This window comes from Scylla paramamosain, unplaced genomic scaffold (assembly GCF_035594125.1).
Source record: "Scylla paramamosain isolate STU-SP2022 unplaced genomic scaffold, ASM3559412v1 Contig8, whole genome shotgun sequence".
Classification (NCBI taxonomy): Eukaryota; Metazoa; Arthropoda; class Malacostraca; order Decapoda; family Portunidae; genus Scylla; species Scylla paramamosain.
Genome location: NW_026973673.1, coordinates 1,524,001 through 1,530,000, shown reverse-complemented (window position 1 = coordinate 1,530,000; position 6,000 = coordinate 1,524,001). Strand labels below are relative to the sequence as shown.

At 39.4% G+C, this 6,000-nt stretch overlaps 1 protein-coding gene and 1 long non-coding RNA gene across 17 annotated transcripts in view; one reads left to right on the top strand and one right to left on the bottom strand.

Annotated features, from left to right (window-relative positions):
• The window catches only part of LOC135096841 (ran-specific GTPase-activating protein-like), a 9,165-nt gene extending 6,845 nt beyond the window's left edge, over window positions 1-2,320 (top strand). For all 7 annotated transcript variants that reach the window (XR_010265096.1, XR_010265097.1, XR_010265095.1 and 4 more), the window contains exons 7-8: window positions 609-730; window positions 1,565-2,320. The gene's annotated coding sequence lies outside the window, so the exon portion shown is untranslated. The remainder of the gene's footprint in view (window positions 1-608; window positions 731-1,564) is intronic.
• LOC135096842 (uncharacterized) overlaps window positions 2,242-6,000 on the bottom strand; it is a 90,038-nt gene continuing 86,279 nt past the window's right edge. For 9 of the 10 annotated variants that reach the window (XR_010265099.1, XR_010265101.1, XR_010265107.1 and 6 more), the window contains 2 exons: window positions 4,757-4,861; window positions 2,242-2,897 (listed from right to left, as the gene is read on the bottom strand). This is a non-coding gene — a long non-coding RNA (uncharacterized LOC135096842). Of the gene's footprint in view, window positions 2,898-4,756; window positions 4,862-5,033; window positions 5,053-6,000 lie in introns of those variants that run through there. The other variant, XR_010265106.1, reaches the window with a different exon arrangement.

Below are 6,000 nucleotides of genomic sequence, written 5' to 3'. Positions count from 1 at the left end.
TCTTCCTTTTTTGCCCTTAGCCTTTCTCTCAGGAGTGGCAGCTGTGCCCAGCACTAGTGTAGCCCTGGCCAACTGTGTCACGGCTGTCTTTGATCTCCCTGTCTTCCTTCCAGCCCCACAGTTACTGACCTTGACTCAAACACCATCATGGCACTCTCTTCCCTGTTAAACTTGCCGGGATCCATTGTAATGTAAGGGGTATTGAATGTGAGCGATGAAACGAGAAGGTAGTGGCAAGGGGGAAAAAAGTACAGGGGAGCGCAGGAGAGACACCTCTCTCCACTGTGCCTGACAAGTCTCTCAGTGATTGAAAGACTGAGCATAACATCTTCAGGGCACGTGAGTTGCCATGTATGACAATTTGGCACTTTTTCCATGTCTTCTTATTTGAGTAGACATATCATATCTTGTCATAATGAAAAGTCTAGTTTATCATGTATGTGGAGACCTTCAAGTTACAATACAGCCCACTGCTTTAAGAGTTAAATGTACATGTCAATGTTTTCTGTCGTGCCTTCTTTGCTGTGTAATGTTGTGGTGAAATGGTTAAATTCTGGACCGAGTTGTGAGTCATGCAGCAGGAGTATAGATGTGTGTCTTCCCCGCAGGTGGTAACACAGAGAGGAAGTGGAAGAAACCTTGGGACGCTCTCATAACTCAGGAGCAATAAGTACACCTTACTGGAAACCTTGTGATTGACAGGTGGTGGTGACTGCAGGAACCAATTCAGGTGACCACTGTGTTTTGTTGCTACACTTGAGAATCCTCTATCCTAAATTTAAAAATCTAAGTTTTTAATTGTCATGTCTTGTCATGTTTTTGTCCCACCAAAAAATTGATTACTAGAGCTTGATTTACTGCCATGGGAGGTATCAGAAATTGGCAAGTTGTCATTAAAAAAAAACTGGGGAAATCTAAAATATGCACCACTTTCATTCACTCCCAACAATTTTGGATAAGGAATCCTCAACTGTATGTAATCAGAGTATTGTTGAGAGTCATGGTGTGTGTATGAATCCTTATGTATGTGCAGGATAAGAGGGAGGTGGTTAATAAGATTAGTAAATTAGGCATGCTCTTACCAAGATTAGAAGAGCAGTAAGTGTGAAAATAGTGGTACAGGATTGCAAGAGAGGCAGTGTGTGGGCTGGGTAAGTGCACTTGTGGTGCTTTTGTTAAGAGTGACCGGGATGGATGAGTGTTACCGGTGTGGTGTGTTGTGGAGAGTTACTGAAGAGGGTTAGAAGGAATGGTCTGCAGTGATCAGTGTGAAATAAGAGGAGAGGATGCGTTGCTTGAGTTTTTGTTGTGAGATGTGCACGTGAAAGGTGTTTAGTGAAAAATAAGGTTTTTTGGGGAATTTATGGATATAGAAAGATAAATAGATATGAATTGTGGGGTGTTTCAGGATTGTTTGGGCCAGGTGATGGGCTGTTCAAGGGAGTGAAAAGATTGTGAAAAGTAAAATGCCGGCATTTGAGTTATAGAATTAGTATGTATGTGTGATATTAGTTCATGTCTTAGTAACTTTCCATCTTCCCCAAGTTGCATTACTCTTTTGCAGATGTCTGTCTTGTGTTGGCGAACGTCCTGTCTGCAGTCAGGCCAGTAGTGCCATGTTGCAGGGTGTGACATCAGGTTAAGAGCCAAATGGAGAGTGTCTGCAGCCAGTACTGGGTGTGCTGATGCTGTACAAGTGTCGAGCCAGGTGCCACAGCACATGTCAGCTGACTCCACCAGAGTAGTGTCTCTAGTCCAGGATGCACTGCTGTGTACGACTTGTATGTCTTTGCTAATAAATAAATATTTGTTACTATTCTTATTATATATGTGAAATAAATATATAGTTTGCTAACAGTGTGGTATAATAGTGTAAAAATAAATATTTGATAACAATTCATGCATGCCCCAAAGGTAAAAAAAAAAAAAAAAACAGGATTGTGCCCTCTAAACTTTTAAGATACCACTTGCACATAGAAGCCCCGTCCCAGCGACTCCAGTGTCGGCTGGGATGGGGCTTCTATGTGCAAATGGTATCTTAAACTTAGTTTAGTAGCCAATCATGACTTTTTTTTTTACCTTGAGGGCATGACCTGTACTCCCAGAAAGACTATTTGCCAAAGATATTATTGACATGGCATAAATAACTATCATTGTTTTTTTTTACCTTGAGGGCATGACCTGTACTCCCAGAAAGACTATTTGCCAAAGATATTATTGACATGGCATAAATAACTATCATTATGTTCAAGATGGTATACTGAATGTTTATTGTTTTAATGTGAATGTTAAGTGAATAAATACACAACAATAATATAAACATGGCACTTTTTTTCCTTATTACTGAAGTGCTGGAATGTACAAAACTTATCCCAAGCCTGAATGAAGGTGGTGGTGGTGGTTGTTGAGTACAGAAGAGAAGGACTTGCTATATTCTTCCTTCCCAGACTGGAGTGGACTGGAGAACTCTTGCAGCAGGGCCTGGGAGCAACAACACTTGCCAATTCTTGTGTCCTTGCGTCAACTTGAGTGAGGAGCAACCTCTTCTTTGTGAAACTGCCTGCAGCTCTCGTGCCTCCACAAGTGTTGAAGGTTGCCTGTCGGTCCCGCCATGACTTGAAGGGAATTTTACGTGTTCTTTCTGCTTGAAATTCTTGACACATTCTTCTTACTGCAACTTGACTCTTCCCTGATTGCTTTGTCCCAACGATACTTAATACCTCTTGTGGGGCTTGAAGGTGGTGACGCTCTGCCTCTTTTCCTGGTGAAGCTCGACTCCCTGATTGCAATGGAGTACATTGGGCCTGGCGTGACAACACTGTTTAATAACCAGGTGCTGGTAGAGATTCCTGTGGGCTGTTCATGGGATGATGAAGTGGAAGCTGCACACTTCACACCTACAAGGAAAACAGACCATTAGTTCCTAGATACATGAAGCTTGTTGTATGTGTTGTGATTCCTTGTAATGTGTTTGATAACTGATTCCCTACAAAACTAAGACTACACAAAATATATGATGGGAAAATGGAGGAAGCATGACAAGCACTGCATGGTATGGAACTGTGCTGAGATTTAATATGAAATATGGCTAAATTCCATACTGTCATATTCAAGAAACAAAAATTGAAAGAAAGGAAAGCACCGGGTAGAGAAAATCTGAAAAGTATGGCAGTATAACGTTTGAAGCTGAGAAATGCGCGTTTGATAAATACGTCCCTATTATAATTTAAAGGCAAAAATTTGAAGGATGATGCAGAATAGAAGAAAACACCAGATAGAAGAAATTTGCATGGCATCACAGATATTTCAATGGCATGACAGTTAATACACAAGTTTGAAAGATGAACCTGATTAAATATTTCTGTATCTCTGCGCTCATGAAGAACACAAATAAAAAACTTACAATTTGAAAAGAAGAGTCATTTTAAACTTTGATCCGTACCTTTTAAGTTTATTAATTTTATTCATAGTCAGTTTATGGTTCCAGAGAAACAACAATTTCAAATCTAGCCTATCTTTTTGAAACCCACTGTATAATGAACACGTCATACAAGGGAAAGAATTTTGTAGCCAAATACATGAGGAAATATTATACAAGAAAATATTTATCAGATGAATAACAAATTAGGAAAAGAACTATTTGAAATAGGCCAACTTTGAGGTGAACTGGATAAAAAGAAAATAAATAAAAAAAATAAATAAATAAGTAGTTTAATAGAACAAAGCAGTATTAGAAAAGTCTAATGCAAATTTAGAATGGAAATGTGTGTGTGTGTGTGTGTGTGTGTGTGTGTGTGTGTGTGTGTGTTTGAGAAGGGGTTATGTCTTTTTGAGTGCGTGACCATTGTTTTGGCTGCCTGACTAGGTTTTTGAGTGTCACCAGATTTTTGAGTGCATCACCAGTTTTTTGAGTGCATCACCAGTATTTTGAGTGCCACCAGTTTTCTTGTGCCACCAGTTTTTTTTTTTTTTTTTTTTTTTTTGAGTGTCATCAGTATTTTCTGCATGAGAGTGCGTGGGTGTGCATACAGCGTTATTAAAGGTAGGTAAGTAGGTAGGTGTGTGTGTGTGTGTGTGTGTGTGTGTGTGTGTGTGTGTGTGTGTGTGTGTGTGTGTGTGTGTGTGTGATAATGAATAAAGGAAAATAATGACCAATCGTAGTTAACAAGCCAACTGCTACTCAGCACAGCGAATAAGCAGAGGGACCACAAAATAGCAGCCACAGACACACCAATCCAACATGATTGTACGTGCTTATATAACATAATCTCAAATTCACTTCCTTAATTATCACCTCAGTAAGCTTAATCAGACGTCAATCACCTGGACAAACAAGCAACCAACTTACCATCTGGTCAGCATACTTCTCTCACCTGACAAGTTAAATCACTTTACCTGCAGTCTAATCACCCTTGCAGCTTATTCCCTCGCAAAATGCTAAACTTCTATAACTTCCCATCTGATCAGCATATTCATCTCTCCCCTGATAAGCTTAAACTACTTAAGTGTTGTAATCACCATCTGTTCAACCTAATCACACCTACCAACCTCTCCTGGTCAACCTATATCAGCTCAAGCTAATCACATTACCTAACGTGGCTTACCTAATCCCCATACCTGGACAAACCTAACCCAATCACACCTATCCATTCTAATCCTCAAGTCTTCAACCTAATCATTCACAATCTCACGGGTTACACATTAATTCCACGCACTGAGTAATAATTTAACATTCTTTCCATTACCAAACTCTTACCTTCACTCCTTCACCGCCTCCTTCAGCCTTCCGCCACGAGACCACCGCACCTCGACCTCTCTCTCTCGCTGCGAGTCGTGGAAGGGACCGAGCAGGGCCGCCAGGCTGGAGGAAAACGAGACAATGATCCCTATTCTGAAACACTTCTGCGCCGCACCTCCACTAAACTAATAAGACTCTAAATGAAATTGCACAGGTTTTCAAAGATGTTTTCATGGTTCTAGTGACAGATTAACACGATTTTTGTATTATTAACAGAAGAAACGCATTTGAGAACCCGGCTAATCATCTCTGTGGCATTCGAAAAAAGAAAAAAAATGGTGAGACAACAAATGAAGCGTTTCAGAATACGTAGCTATACTCGTAATATAAGTTTTTTTTCTATCGCTGGTATTAATTTGTGTGCGTTCGTATGATTGCTGGCTTGTATAAGTAAAGTTATGGATTGTTTTGAGAGTTTTGTTAAAAATATCGATGTTTTTTTAAGTTTGTAATTAACGAGTGTGAATGATTGTAAGTCTCTCTCTCTCTCTCTCTCTCTCTCTCTCTCTCTCTCTCTGACTAAATATTATTCGCATGTAAGATGAACTCCCAAAATATAAGAGTACGATAAGTAAATTGATTCGGAATTAAAAGAAGTTTCTGAGAGATTATGAATGAGTGCCAGACCCGTGAACGAGACGACACAATGATTACTGGATTGATATACGTACTACACAGTTTCCTTAATAGATCAAAAGACGAAAAAGAAGAAAAAAAAAAAAACGTTATTAAGAAAGGTCATTTGATCTTAGAAAACTTATTATACTGATCAACTGATGATGATAATAACAGTGAAGGAAGGAAAATAGGAGGAGGAGGAGGAGAAAGTGCAGGTAATAATATAGCAAAAACGAGATAGTAAATAGTCATAGGAAGTGAAGGTAGTTGTAATAGTAGTAGTGGTAGTAGTAGTAGTAGTAGTAGTAGTAGTGGTGGTGCTGGTGGTGGTGATGTGATGGTGGTGGTGGTGATGGTAGTAGTAGTGGTGGTGGTAGTAGTATTAGTATTAGTAGTAGTAGTAGTTGCCTTTGCTCTCACCACGACTGTTTTTTGAGGCTACAGAGATGATTAGCTCGGTTTTCAGGCATTTTTCCTGGCTTTTTTTTTTTTATTTACACAATTCAATTTTCTCCTTTTATATTGAATCGATGCTTTTCTTTTTTCCTGTTAATTATTGTGCTGTTGCAGATCGCGGAATAAAA